A 15,182-nucleotide genomic window follows, 5' to 3' on the forward strand; every position below is an offset into this window, starting at 1 on the left:
CCTTTGCTGTGCAAAATCTTACAAGCTTAGTTAAGTCCTGTTTATTTTTGTTTTTATTCCATTACTCTAGGAGACAGATCCAAAGGGATATTGCTACAACTTATGTCAGAGTGTTCTGCCTATGTTTTCCTCAAAGAGTTTCATAGTATCAGGCCTTACATTTAGGTTTTTAATCTGTTTTATTTTTGTGTATGGTGTTAAAGAGTGTTCTCATTTCTGGGAATTTTAAAGATTGTCTATTCCTGTCAAATCCTCTAAGAACCTTCTTCCAACTTTGGGTCCAGAGTTTTGCTTGATAATACCTCAGCCTGATGATTATAATAAGTTCTTACACACTTCCTATCCCATTACTTTTGACCTCAGAATACTCACCTTTAAGCCAAGTTAAATTTTCTAGTTGCCATGGACAGGTAAGTTGCTTAATGTGCAGCAAAATATAGGAGATATTTGGGGGTCAGACAGACTGCAGTTCAAGTCTCACTTCTGCCATGTCTTAGATGTGCAACTGGTCATTACTCAACATCTATAACCTTTATTCATTTATTCAAGTCATCCAAAAAATCACTGACGTAAATGAAGCTTGTACATACAGAATGTGCCAGCACTAGCCTGGACACGGAGTGTACATTGTGAAACACAACTGATAAATTTCCTGCTTTCCAAGAGCTTAGTTTCTGAAGATACATGAGAATGAGTTGCCAGTGACCATCCAGAGGCTAAGTTCTCTGATAGGGATAGCCCAGGCTTGGAAATGAGGCACATTGTGTAGGCAAAACTTTTAGGGAAATTACATCAAGAAGGAAATGGCAACCCACTCCAGTACTCTTGCCTGGAAAATTCCATGGATGGAGGAGCCTGGTGCAGGCTACAGTCCATGGGGTCACAAACAGTCGGACGCGACTGAGCAACTTCACTTTCACTTTCATATATGAAGAATGACTGGGGGTAGTCAGATGTTCAGGAATAATCATGAGTACCTTGACACTCCTAGGTTGTTGGGTTATAACGCGAAACAGAAACAGTGAATATAACACACCAAGAGTGCATCTGACAGGTCAGTACTGAGTCAGAAAGCATATACAGAGTAGGTACCATCGTAGACAATGGAGATGCAAAAATGAGTAGGATACTGTCTTTGTCCTCTTGGGTCTCAGCGGCCCGAGGTCCACCCCTAGCTGTGTAGGCGGCCTCTATTACTGCTCTCGTCCCCACTGTATTGTGCTTGCCTGCTCCCATGTCTTGAGACCACCAGTGTCGCGAAGTCAGGAATGCTTCCGTCATAGATACTGCGGTATCTTCAATGCTGAGCAGTGCCTCGTGGACCTTTATATTCATCTTACCCCCATAGCAGATGGGGCTGGGTCCCTGTTACATCATTTCTCCCTTACTTTTTCAGCTTACACCTGCCCAACTTTTAACTCCTCTCCCTGGAAGCTTTTATTTGCCTGAAGCTTTTCTCTGTCTGATTAGGTCCACTCAGTTCGCATATGAGTGCAGGAAAATTTAAGCACCACCCCAGCAGCTCTCAGTGGCATGGGATATATAGTTGTTATAGAAAACCTCAGCTTCCAGAGCCTGGGATGACTCTGAGGCATGTCTTCTACACTGGCTCCATGTTCTCCCTAGAGGATTTAGATCCAGTTACCCCAGAGCAATAACTCAATGGATAATTTACACTCCCTTCTTTATCTTTGGAGATGGAAATGGCAACCCACTCCAGTAATCTTGCCTGGAGAATTCCTCAAACAGAGGAGCCTGGCAGGCTACATGGGGTTGCAAAGAGTCAGGCATGACTGAGCAACTGTCACTCACTCACTTCTTATCTTTCTTTCTCCACTTCCTTACCAGTGATTCCAGGGATTTCCATAACTCCCAAAGAAACTACTTACATTTGAATCTGCCCAGTCCGCATCTCTTCAAGAGAGATAAGCTTCATCTAAATTATTTCATCTGATTGATGATTGTCATTTATAACTTTATTGTTACTTCTGTCTCAGGTATTCCTTTGGAAAAGGTGTATGGATTCATTACATATTCTAATGTATTGTCTATAGATTATAAGATTAAGTCAAGCATCTATCTGTGGATACTTTTTAAGTTGATCTGTCTTTATACTTAGATATGTCTCTTAATAGTAAACATCCCTGGTGACTCGGATGGTAAAGAATCTGTCTGCAATGCAGGAGACCTGTGTTCGATTCCTGGGTTGGGGAGATCCCCTGGAGAAGGGAATGGCTACCGACTCCAGTGTTCTTGCCTGGATAATTCCATGGACAAAAGAACCCGGCATGCTACAGTCCATGGGGTCTCAAACAGTCACACACAACTGACCAACTATCACTCATTCCCTCAAGGTCTCTCCGGCTGCTAAGTCTCTCTCCTGTATTTAGGGAATTCTGCCTAAAAAGAGCCCATCTCGCATGATAGGAATGGAAAATGTCAGGTACTTTTGTGGCCACAAGTGGGCACATGACCTGGGCATTGACCATCAGATTTATCCATCTCTACTCTCTCTAAATTGGAAGCAAATGTCATAGAGAAGTAGGAAAGGCCTAGAGTTGATTCTGTTGAGACAACAGAGACAGAGACAACAATTGAAATGGTACCTTCCAACACCCAGTGTTGGTGGTGGCACATGGCAGGACCCAAGACCTCCAGCACGCCTGCACCCACACAATGTCACTTGAAGATTTTTGAGCATTGCTCCTTCCCTTGCAGTTTCTGAGCCTGGCTCTCCAGTCCTCCCAGAGATCCTTTGATCTCTCCAGTATCTTCCATAAAAAAAATTCTTTCTTGCCAACATGTCAAGGTTGGTTTCTATAGCTTGTAACTAAGAATGGTGTCTGTCAGGATAGAGCCAGGAAAACAGTCTTCTGCATATTTCAGGCAGATGGGATTTAATGTAGATAATTGGTTAAAAGGGTGATGGAAAATCTGGCAAGAAATGGAGGAACAAAGGAAGCTGCAGGTCAGTAATAGCTGGAAGCTGCTATCTCCACCAGGGTTGGAGGGACAGGGGAGGAAGGGAGCCCATTGTCTGACAGGAGCTAGAACCACACACGGATGCCTGGAGAGGGGACCAGTGGGATCCAGGATCTGGAAACTCATAGGAAGGAAGGGTGAGAGGGAGAGAAAGAAAAATCTGATCGTCTTTCTGTTTCTCTCTCTCCAACTTTATACCGTGAAAGTGAAAGTGAAGTCGCTCAGTCGTGTCCAACTCTTTGTGACCACATGGACTGTAGCCTATGAGGCTCCTCTGTCCATGGGATTTTCCAGGCAAGAGTGCTGGAGTGGATTGCCGTTTCCTTCTCCAGGGAATCTTACCAACCCAGGGATCGAACCGGGGTCTCCCGCATTGCAGGCAGACACTTTACCATCTAAGCCACCAGGGAAGCCCAATTAACGGTAAGTAACTACCTGAAGCTAGAGGGCAAGGGAGCCTGTAGTACACAGCAGAATAGAGGATGAGCCAGAAATAGTTCTGAAAGCCAACAGGCAGTTGACATGCCCATGTCCTACAAGTCCAAATACTTTAATTAAAAAAATTTTTTATTAAGAGTAACAAATTGCTTTGCCATGCTGTGTTAGTTTATGCTGTACAGAGAGGAGAATCATCTATATGATGTATAGATATATCCCCTCCCTCTTGAATCTCCCTCCCACCCCCATCCCATTGCCATGGAGCACCAAGCTGACCTCGCTGTTCTATACAGCAGCTTCCCACTAGCTATCTATTTTGCACATGGTAGTGTACGTATATATATAGGAGAAGGCACTGGCACCCCACTCCAGTACTCTTGCCTGGAAAATCCCATGGACGGAGGAGCCTGGTGGGCTGCAGTCCATGGGGTCGCCAAGAGTCGGACACGACTGAGCGACTCCACTTTCACTTTTCACTTTCCTGCATTGGAGAAGGAAATGGCAACCCACTCCAGTGTTCTTGCTTGGAGACTCCCAGGGACAGGGGAGCCAGGAGGCTGCCGTCTATGGGGTTGCACAGAGTCGGACACGACTGAAGCGACTTAGCAGTAGCAGCAGCAGCAGTGTATATATATGTTAATCCTAATCTCCCAATTCGTCCTCCCTCCCCTTCCCCCAACACCCTTTGTCCAAATCTCCATTCTCTGCATCTGTGTCTCTATTCCTGCCCTGGAGATAGGTTCACCTGTACCATTTTTCTAGATTCCACATGTATGCATTAATATACAATATTTATTTTTCTCTGACTTCCCTCACCCTATATGAGAGATTCTGGGTTCATCCACATCTCTGCAAATGACCCACTTTCATTCCTTTTTTGGCTGAATGTGTGAAAAGAACAACCAAGCAGAGGGCTGGGATTTAATCTTGTGCTTTCCTAACTTTTCAAAAAATAGGGAAAGAAGAGAATTTCCCTTAAGCTGAAGCACCAGAGAGAGAGAAGGAAAATGAGGCAAGAGTAGGGCCCTGGATGTCATGGCTCTGAAGCAATCAACTCTGCCAGACTTCTGACTGGACTTCTACCAACTAGATCTGTGAATTATTCATCAAGTCTAGACAGGAGACTCAGAGCGCTTATCCAGGAGCTTTGGGTATCATAGCTTCTAAGCCAGGCTATTCCCTGGGTAACATGGGTTATTAAGTGAGGATAACAGTGCTTGCCAACTTTCACTGGGCAAGGTGAGGAGCAGCGAATAATGAGGATTTTTAAATACTTGGCAAAATAGAGAAATGAGTCGCAGCACGAATCTTAATTGATAACTTAGAGACAAGCGCATTCGCTCTCACAGTTTGAACTGATGGTGTTGTCCTAGATGAATTCTGTGAATAAATGGAATGTAATCTCTTCGTTACTGGCAGTGCATACGAGGAAACAAAGGTCTGGGTTTGGATTTGTGAGAAGGAACTTGGTACAGAGACAAAGCTTCTGAGCTCAGCCAACACAGAATGAGCACATTACAAATATTTGTTCCTTTCTTCTGTCTCCCTTCTTTTTTATCATAGCTCTAATCTAGAGGGCAAAAAAGGGAGAAAGTGGAAATACTTCCTAGAAAATGATTTTTTTAGAAATCATTTTTTAGAAACCCCAAACTCAATATTCCTGCTTATTATTGAAAAAAAACCCCAAACTCAGTATTCCTGCTTATTGTTGAAAACACCAAAAATCCACGGGCATTGTAAATCAAAGACCGTTTACTTAGGATTTCAGACATTCTTTTAAAAAAAAATCATCTGCACTTACTTTGTTTCTTAAAAAATCCTCATTTACCATGGCTGCTGTAAAACGCCTATGGATTTCTATTTTGTGTGGGGTTTCATTCTCAGCGGGTGTCTGGTGTTTCTGTGACCCAAGCAAGGAGTGAGTCCCTGTGACTTTTCCACACTCTTTCTTCTGGACACAGATGGAAATGTGATCACTTCAAGGCCCATTGCAAAGGAGCTGGGTCTCTGCCACGGGTCAGCAGCAGTCAGGAGGGTTGCCAAGAGACGGTACAAAACATAAGACCCCTACATCTCCCTCCGGGCTTCTGGAGCAGCCTTCTCCAGCTCAGCTGCTGGGATTTCAGTTCCTTCACTGAAATCCAAACACATCTGTCCCCAGGACAGGAAAGTGCTTATTAAATGACTTCCTCCATGCTGGCTAACCTTGTTTTTTATTCAGCCTTTGAAGACAGTGTGGGGCCTGAGTGAAAAGGGGGCCATTTCAGGAATGGAGGCAAACCCCAGGGATGGGTCACTGGAGTGGAAGCGTGCCAGCCAGCATTGATACCTGTGGGGCAGCCATTAGAGTACTCACCGCTTGGCTTGTCTTTGAAACATCAGCTGCAGCTCAGACAATATCAGATCTCCCTTACGCTTCACCCTTGCATGGGCAACCTGCACGCCTTCTCTCTCGTTCTTCTGATTGTTCATGGGCACAGTCCTTTTAATCTGTTTAATATCATAGCACAACAGAAATATTTATCACTTCATTTATGTGTCAGTTAGGTGTCTTCAAATACCGATTTTGTCATGACTTCCTGTTTTGGAAAGTATGATTTCAACCCAAAATGTAATCTTTTTCTTGTGAATATATAGGAAGGATGGTAGTGTCAAGCCAAGGTGGTGGAGGTCAAAAAGGTAAGTCTTCCCCATCAATTTTTAGAATTAGGTTGCCCTGCAGGGCCCTATTCCAGACAGGCCAAGAACCTTCCCGGGATGGGGAAGATCCATGTTCAGGGTCTCTGGGTTAGAATGCTCAGGGGGGCAGCTCATTTCTTCCTCCCATTGTTTCCAGTGGTGCTAACCCCACACTGGACCCCTAACCCTGAGGCTTCTCGTGGAGGCTGGTGCTCTGGGGCCCAGCAGCAGCCATCGCTCCCCTTGAGTCTATCTCACCCACTCAGTCATTTACCATGGTACCCGAATGGCCATCGTTGCAATGTCCTATTCTTTCAGGGCTATTTTAAACATATTTCCTTATTCCTTTTAGTATTAAATTCCTCATTCCAAACAGAATGCTATGTCCATTCACTTCCTATTGTGGTAAAGAGTTATCTCACATCCTTTATCCTTCCTCTGCCCTTCCAGTTTGTTACACTACAGTTTTCACTCTTCTGCAGTTTCTGACTTTGGAATAGTCACTATTGAGCCAAGACACCTACTATTATTATGTTTCCTTTCTTATTCACTTAGTATTTTGTCCTAGAGCTGATAAATTATTTATGTTTTAAAAACTACTTAGTTTTCTCTGTGTGTGTTTTACAGTTTCCCAGCCCTCACTCCAGTACTCTTGCCTGGAAAATTCCATGGACGGAGGAGACAGGTGGCTTCAGTCCGTGGGATTGCACAGAGTCAGACATGACTTCACTTTCACTTTCAGCCCCTCTATGAGCCCATAAGATTCAAGGTATGAATTTTTTATTGGACTGTAATTGCTTTATAATGCTGTTAGTCTATACTGTACAATGAAGTGAATCAGCTATACGTATAATATAGCCCCTCCCTCTTAGATCTCCCTCCCACTCCCCATCACGCCTATCTAGGTCACCACAGAGCACTGAGCTGAGCTCCCTGTGCTGTATAGCAGGTTCCCATTAGCTGTCTATTTTACACACTGTAGCACATTTATGTCAATCCCTGTTTCCCAGTTCATCCCAACCCCATGTCCACACATCCATTCTCTACATGTGTGTCTCTATTCCTGCCTTAAGTGACTAAGCACACCAGGACAGTACCATTTTTCTAGATTCCACATCAATGCAGTAGTATACAGTATTTGTTTTTCTGATTTACTTCACTCTGTATAACAGGCTCCAGGTCCATCCATATCTCTACAAATTACCCAATTTTGTTCCTTTTAATGGCTGAGGAATATTCCATTGTATATATGTACCACCTCTTCCCCATCCACATGTGTTGATGGATATTTAGGTTGTTTCCATGTCTGAGATATTGTAAATAATGCTGCAATGAACATTGGAGTGCATATGTCTTTTTTTTTAATTTATTTTTTATTGAAGGATAATTGCTTTACAGAATTTTGTCGTTTCTGTCAAACCTCAACATAAATCAGCTGTAGGTATACTTATATCCCCTCCCTTTGGACCTCCTTACCATCTCCTTCCCCATCCCACCCCTCTAAGTTGATACAGGGCCCCTGTTTGAGTTTCCTGAGCCATACAGCAAATTCCTGTTGCTATCTATTTTACATATGGTAATGCAAGTCTCCATGTTACTCTTTCCATACATCTCACCCTCTCCTCCCCTCTCCCCATGTCCATAAGTCTATTCTCTATGTCTGTTTCTCCACTGCTGCCCTATAAATAAATCCTTCAGTACCATTTTTCTAGATTCTGTATATGTGCATTAGAATGTGATATTTCTCTTTCTCTTTCTAACTCACTTCACTCTGTATAATAAGTTCTAGGTTCATCCACCTCATCAGAACTGACTCAAATGCATTACTTTTTGTGGCTGAGAAATATTCCATTCTGTATATGTACCACAACTTCTTTATCCATTCATTTGTCGATGGACATCTAGGTTGCTATTGTCCTAGGACATCTATATAGCATCTAGGACATGCTATTGTTCTAGGACATCTAGGTTCCATGTTCTAGCTATTGTAAATAGTGTTGCAATGAACAATGGGATACATGTGTCCTTTTCAATTTTGGTTTCCTCGGGGTATATGCCTAGGAGTGGGATTGCTGGGTCATATGATGGTTTCAGTTCTAGTTTTTTAAGGAATCTCCATACCATCTTTCATAGTGACTGTATCAATTTACACTCCCACCAACAGTGCAAGAGCATTCCCTTTTCTCCACACCCTCTCCAGCATTTGTTTGTAGACTTTTTGATGAGGGCCATTCTGACCAGTGTGAGGTGATATCTCATTGTAGTTTTGATTTTCATTTCTCTAATAATGAGTGATGTTGAGCATCTTTTCATGTGCTTTTTAGCCATCTGTGTGTCTTCTTCAGAGAGATGTCTGTTTAGGTCTTTTTCCCACTTTTTGATTGGGTTGTTTTTCTGGCATTGAGTTGTATGAGCTGTTTGTATATTTTGGAAATTAATCCTTTGTCAGTTGTTTCATTTGCTATTATTTTCTCCCATCCTGAGGGTTGTCTTTTCACCTTGCTTATAGTTTCCTTTGCTGTGCAAAAACTTTTAAGTTTAATCAGGTCCCACTTGTTTACTTTTGTTTTTATTTCTTATACTCTATGAGGTGGGTCATAGAGGATCTTGCTTTGATTTATGTCATCAAGTATTCTGCTTATGTTTTCCTCTAAGAGTTTTATAGTTTCTGGTCTTTCATTTAGGTCTTTAATCCATTTTGGGTTTATCTTTGTGTATGGTCCTAGGAAGTGTTCTAATTTCATTCTTTTACATGTAGCTGTCCAGTTTTCCCAGCACCATTTATTGAAGAGGCTGTCTTTGCCTCATTGTATATTCTTGCCTCCTTTGTCAAAAACAAGGTACTCATAGGTGCATGAGTTTATTTCTGGGCTTTCTATCTTGTTCCAGTGGCCTATATTTCTGTCTTTGTGCCAGTACCATACTGTCTTGATGACTGTAGCTTTGTAATATAACCTGAAGTCAGGAAGGTTGATTCCTCCAGCTCCATTCTTCTTTCTCAACACTGCTTTGGCTATTTGGGGTCTTTTGTGTTTCCATATGAATTGTGAAATTTTTTGTTCTAGCTCTGTGAAAAATGCCATTGGTAATTTAATAGAGATATACCTGTAGCCTACCAGGCTCCTCTGTCCATGGGATTTTCCAGGCAATAGTCCTGGAGTGGATTGCCATTTCCTTCTCCAGGGGATCTTCCCAACCCAAGAATCGAACCGGGGTCTCCCGCATTGTAGACACTTTACCATCTGAGCCACCAGGGAAGCTTCCAGTTTAATAGAGATTGCATTGAATCTGTAGATTGAGTTTGGTAATATAGTCATTTTCACAATATTGATTCTTCCTATCCAGGAACATAGACTATCTCTCCATCTGTTTATGTCATCTTTGATTTCTTCAATCAGTGTCTTATAATTTTCTATGTACAGTTCTTTTGTCTCCTTAGGTAAGTTTATTCCTTATTATTTCTTTTTGTTGCAGTGGTGAATGGGATTGATTCCTTAATTTCTCTTTTTTTCATTGTTAGTATATAGAAATGTAAATGATTTTTGTGTAATGATTTTGTATCCTGCAACTTTGCTAAATTCACTGATTAGCTGTAGTAATTTTCTAATACTAGCATATGTCTTTTTGAATTAGGGTCTTCTCAGGGTATGTGACCAGTGGGGTCATACGGTAGCTCCATTTTTAGTTTTAAAAGAAACCCTCATGCTGTTCTCCATAGAGGCTGTATCAATTTACATCACCATCATCCGTGCAGGAGGGTTCCCTTTTCTCTATACCCTCTCTAGCATTCTTTGTTTGTAGATGTTTTTAATGATGGTCATTTTAACTGGGTGTGAGGGGATATTGAAAGGTTGTTGCTGAACCACAAAAGACACCAGGATTCTTGGCCTCCAGAGGAGAAGAATTCAATCTGGGGCCAGAGATGAGGCTTGATTGCTCAGAGCTTTTGTGTAATAAAGTTTTATTAAAGTATAAAAGAGATAGAGAAAGCTTCTGACATAGACATCGGAAGGGGGCAGAATGAGTGCCCCCCTGCTAATCTTTAGATGAATGTTACATAGCTACCAGCAATCTGCTAATTAAAGAAAGGAAATGTCTCAAAATTCAGAGAATGGCACCAGGCCCCTCACCCACAACGTGCATTTTGAGAATGTTGTGGCCATGCATTCCAGGAAAAAAACTCACTCAGAAGGACAATGCAGATAGTGGAGTGCAGTTTATTACACTGGCAGACCCAAGGCAGAGTCTCCTCTTAGCCAAGGACCCCAACAGGTTTTTGTGAAAACCTTTTATACCCTAAGTGTATGTGCTCAAACCCATCTCCCCAAATTCTCTGAAACTAGTCTGAACAAAGGAAAAGAGAAATACAATAAAAGTTAACCCATGATTCATATGCCTTAAGCCTAGGTAGTTAACAGTGGACTATTATCAATAGGCCTGTGGTCATGGAGAAGGCAATGGCACCCCACTCCAGTACTCTTGCCTGGAGAATCCCATGGATGGAGGAGCCTGGAAGGCTGCAGTCCATGGGGTCGCTGAGGGTTGGACATCACTGAGCAACTTCACTTTCACTTTTTTCACTTTCATGCATTGGAGAAGGCAATGGCAACCCACTCCAGTGTTCTTGCCTGGAGAATCCCAGGGACAGGGGAGCCTGGTGGGCTGCCGTCTATGGGGTCGCACAGGGTCAGACACAACTGAAGTGACTTAGCAGCAGCTTAGCATACCCCAATAAGCATAGTAGAATTTATAATTCTATTTGGTTACACAGATAATTAGGGTATTCTTTTAGGTGACAGAGAGTCTAGGTAAAAGCCCTGGGGCTCTTCCATCCGGGGGTCTAGTTTCCCAGTTGGTATGTCATTTCCATAGATAGTGGGCATATAGCTCAAAGTCCACAGTCTGGCCCAAGATGGAGTCCTGCTTTCAAGATGGAGCCTGTTCTGTCTGTTTCCTCCTTCATTCCCCCTCTTGATGCTCTTAACTCATAGTATGAGCATTATTCATAGGGATATATTGCACCCTGGCTCTCTGACTGCCAATTTGGGAGAACGACACCAACCTTTAGGTTACAAAGTTCATAATACTTTGTAAAATGCAGAGTCCACAAAGCAGAACTATCAAAGTAACTATAACAATGGTAAATATAGTTTTCTACCAATCACCCTTCACCCAAGATAGGACTGAAGTCCAAAAAGGAATGTTTTCATTTGATGTTGCTTTTACCTGGTTTTTCATGTCATCTAGAGCAGCTGATACATTGCCAGATAAATCAGGAATATATACACAACATTCAACCTTAATTATAGCAACAGGTCCCTCCTTGAGCAGCTGTGAGCATGTCCAAAGCCATTCTATTTTGAATTACTGCTTTTCTCATTTGTATTTGTTCTTCATTTAAGGCTTGGATGGCTTTAGCACTTTCTAGGAGGGCCTGTTTTGTGAAATTAGTCAAGGCTTCTACTGTAATCATAATATCTGTTGTCCCTATAGAAGGTACGAATAAGGTAGCAATATACTCATACCACTGAAACACAGACTTTGTCCACCTAGCACGTAAATAAGGTAGATTTACCGGGGCTTGTTGTAGGTTAGGTTTTATGCTGCCATGGGCAAAAGCGAATCCCAGTGTGCATCGGCCTACCCAGCTGATTGGTAACCAAGGCCAAAGGTTAAGCCCACAAAGCCATTGTGTTCCATTGGGCGCCACCCAGCAGATTCCAGGGTTATATTTCCAATCAGAGCCTGGCCAATGGATGGACTGGTTGGGGTGGTATGTGACTTCGAATGTTTGTTTACATGGTTCAGGGGATAGATACCCCATATATTTTAGTTCTTTGGGGTCTAATGGACGGTCACCTACCCTTTGTTCTTTTGTTCCCAGCATATAGCAGCGGGAGTAATTAATTGACCCTTTTCTGGGGTCATCCAGAGATATTCATCCCAGACTTGGTAGAATTGTTCAACATACCTAAAGGCCTGTCCTCCTTTGCTGGTCAGGGAGCTTTCCCCTTTTTGTTCTTTAAATATGAGGTATAGGCTTTTGTTACGTCTATGAAACTGGTGTTTACATCAAATGTAGCCCCATGACCCGAATCTAATGACTGTAGGTCTGGCTTACACCAAGAAAGCAAGGAGAGATTATGATTGACAAGAGGAAGGAAAGTCTCTTTTTGTTGTCCCAGAAAAGAGCAGAGTGGTTTAAAAATCTCCTTGGCAGAGCGGTGACACCAACCAAGGAAGCCCATCCATCACAGACAGAGGCATAGCCCCACATACCCAGCAGTTGGAGGTGTTGTGGAAGTCCACGTAGGAATGTGTCCATGAAATGAAAACATTGTCCTGAGTTGAAACAGAAGTTTAATTCAAAATCACGTTGATGAGGCCAAGCAGCAGGAATTGATTATGCGGCTTCATCCTGAAGAGGCTCGTCTGGGATCTTCTTTTCTGTCTTCTTCTTAAGGATGATCTTAGTCTCTCGAGGGTCAGTAGGGTCCCTCTGCTCAGTCCACTCAGCATTTTCTGGGTCTGCGTGGTATGTTCTCTTCATGTGGTGGATCCAGAGAGTGACACCTGCAACTTTAACTGCCGTAGGGGTGGTTAGAACAACAGTGTATGGACCCTTCCAATGTGGGGCCAAGGAGTTGTGTTTCCAGCCCTTGACCCATACCTGATCCCTGGGCACAAATTCATGAATCTGTTCCCCAAGGAGGAATGACACCCTTTCTTGTACAAACTTAGTTACCTGATTTATTACCTTACCCAGTTGTTCCAACTGCTGTGAAATCTCATCTCCCCTTACCTGAGGCAAATTTGTTGACACCTATTTTATTATGGGAGGGGACCTCCCATACACCATTTCATATGGAGAATAGCCATGGGACCATGGGGTCATCCTGAGTCTGAGCAGTAGTCATCAGATACAAGTCCACCCAGGAGCAGTCAGTCTCTATGATCCACTTGAAGAGTGTCTCTTTAAGTTGGTACCTTCCACATCCCAAAACTCTGGGGCCCATATGCTATGTGTAATTTCCACTTGATGTTTAAAGTTTTGCTTACTTATACTAAATCAGCTATGAAAGCTGGGCCATTGTCCAATCCAATGCTGATAGGAAATCCAAATCTGGAAATTATCTCCCTAAGCAGGCACTGGGTTACTCTGATGCTCTTTCAGTCCGGGTAGGAAAAGCTTCTACCCATCCCTAGAACATACATACCATGACCAGCAGGTAACGGTAGTGTCGATGAGGCTTCATTTCAGTGAAGTCCACTTCCAGGTGTTCAAAGGGCAGCGTGCCTTTTAGCTGAGTCCCCAGAAGTTTCTGTCTGTGTTGAGAGGCAGCACTGACCTGTGAGCAGACAGTGCAGTTCTGAGATTCTGTCCTGCATAGAGAAGAGAGGCGGGGAACCAAAAATATTTTCAGATTAGCTCTTCCAGTTTCTCATGGCCTAGGTGGGTCGCTTGGTGTGTTTGACTTACCAGAGTGGGTGCCAGCTCCTCTGGTACCAATAATTTGCCACTTGGCAATTCCCACCATCACTTTTCAGTCTTGATGGCCCCTTCTGCTTTGGCTAGTCGGTTTTGGGCTTCAGTGTATTTTGGATAGTCCAGCGTTAGCTCAGGCAGCTCTGCCAATATGAGAGCTTTAACAGGGGCTTCACTTGTCACTCTCAAGCCCTCGGCTGCTTGTTTAATGGTCTTATCTGCCAGTCTGTTTCCCCAAGCCCAGAGGTATCCTTTTTTCTATGTCCTCGGCAGTGTATGATGGCAACCCTTTCTGGTTCCCAGGCAGCATCTAATAGGGTCTTAATTTCTTCCTTATTTTTAATATGTTCTTCACTAGCTGTCAAAAGGCCTCTCTCCTTATATAGACCCCTGTGTACATGTAGTGTGGCAAAAGCATACCTGGAGTCTGTGTAAATGTTTGTCTTCTTGCCTTTTGACAGCTGGAGGGCCCGAACTAGAGCATATAGTTCAGCCCATTGAGCAGACCAGTGTGATGGCAGAGAGCTAACCTCAACGATGGTTTCTTCCATGACTACTGCATATCCCAACAATCACTGTCCTTGTTTCAGCAGGCTGGTGCCCTTGGTGTACAGGACCAAATTTGGGTCCAGGATTGGCTGGTCTCTCAAGTCAGGGCTGCGGGCATATTTCCTTGCAATCATGTGAGGGCCCACCTTCTTCCACAGGAAGGAGAGTGGCCAGATTCAGGGCCTGACAAGACTCAATAGTAACATGGGGGTTCTCACGTAACAGTCCCTGGTATTGAGTAATCTGGGATGTCGACAGCCATTTATGGGGGTCCCCTCGCAGAAGAGCGTTGACCTCATGCAGGACTTTTACCATCAAATCTTGGCCCAAAGTCAGCTTGGTTGCCTCCCAGACCAGTAAGCCAACTGCAGCAACTTCCCATAAGCATCCCAGCCACCCGGTGGCAACATTGTACTGCCATTTTGGGAGATAAGCCACGGGTCTGTCCCGTGTCCCATAGCCACCTTGTCCATTTCAGTCACGTAAAGAGTAAACGGCTTAGCAAGGTCTGGCAGGCCCAAGGTGGGTGCTGATGTAATTGTACTGGGTTTGAGTTCTATTACCAGTGGGACTTGTTTTGCAAGCCTGGTGGGGAGGGGGGGTTGTATTCCACCCAGACCTCAGGGAATTGTTGAGTTAACTCTCTCTCTCTCTCTCTCAACTGTTTAGCCCATCCAGTTTCCCTTCTGGGAGATCGTGCAAACTCCATTCATCCTGAGAGGTTACCGAGAGGAAGAATAAATAGGTGGTTGAGCCCACGCGAAGAGTGGGTCTTTCGCGGGGGGAAGGGAGGAAGGTCACTTGTGCCCCCAATTTAGACAGCAAGTCTCTTCCCAACAAAGGTATTGGGCATTCAGGGATGTATAAAAATTAATGAGTAACTTGGTGTCCCCCCATCTGACATTTTTGGGGTAGGCTTGAGACACAGAGGCTGCATTTATCACCATCTGAGACCCAGCAGCCTCTGGATCTATTGGCGTATAAAGTCTACAGGCCTCGCACAGTCTTTCGTAGAATTCAGAGGGTGATTCACTTTCCCTTTGAATCA

The 15,182-nt window shown here is 43.6% G+C and overlaps 2 long non-coding RNA genes across 7 annotated transcripts in view; one reads left to right on the forward strand and one right to left on the reverse strand.

The window, feature by feature from the left end:
• Positions 1-15,182, forward strand: part of LOC147366957 (uncharacterized) — a 343,959-nt gene that overhangs the window by 319,178 nt on the left and 9,599 nt on the right. For all 4 annotated transcript variants that reach the window (XR_015169635.1, XR_015169637.1, XR_015169638.1 and 1 more), the window contains 2 exons: positions 6,058-6,099; positions 6,727-6,868. This is a non-coding gene — a long non-coding RNA (uncharacterized LOC147366957). The remainder of the gene's footprint in view (positions 1-6,057; positions 6,100-6,726; positions 6,869-15,182) is intronic.
• LOC147366961 (uncharacterized) overlaps positions 12,442-15,182 on the reverse strand; it is a 161,687-nt gene continuing 158,946 nt past the window's right edge. For 2 of the 3 annotated variants that reach the window (XR_015169640.1, XR_015169641.1), the window contains 2 exons: positions 13,317-13,482; positions 12,442-12,684 (listed from right to left, as the gene is read on the reverse strand). This is a non-coding gene — a long non-coding RNA (uncharacterized LOC147366961). The remainder of the gene's footprint in view (positions 12,685-13,316; positions 13,483-15,182) is intronic. The other variant, XR_015169642.1, reaches the window with a different exon arrangement.

Source organism: Bos grunniens, chromosome 8 (assembly GCF_055505025.1).
Source record: "Bos grunniens cultivar Pamir isolate PY7600 chromosome 8, Bosgru_T2T1.0, whole genome shotgun sequence".
NCBI classification, from domain to species: domain Eukaryota; kingdom Metazoa; phylum Chordata; class Mammalia; order Artiodactyla; family Bovidae; genus Bos; species Bos grunniens.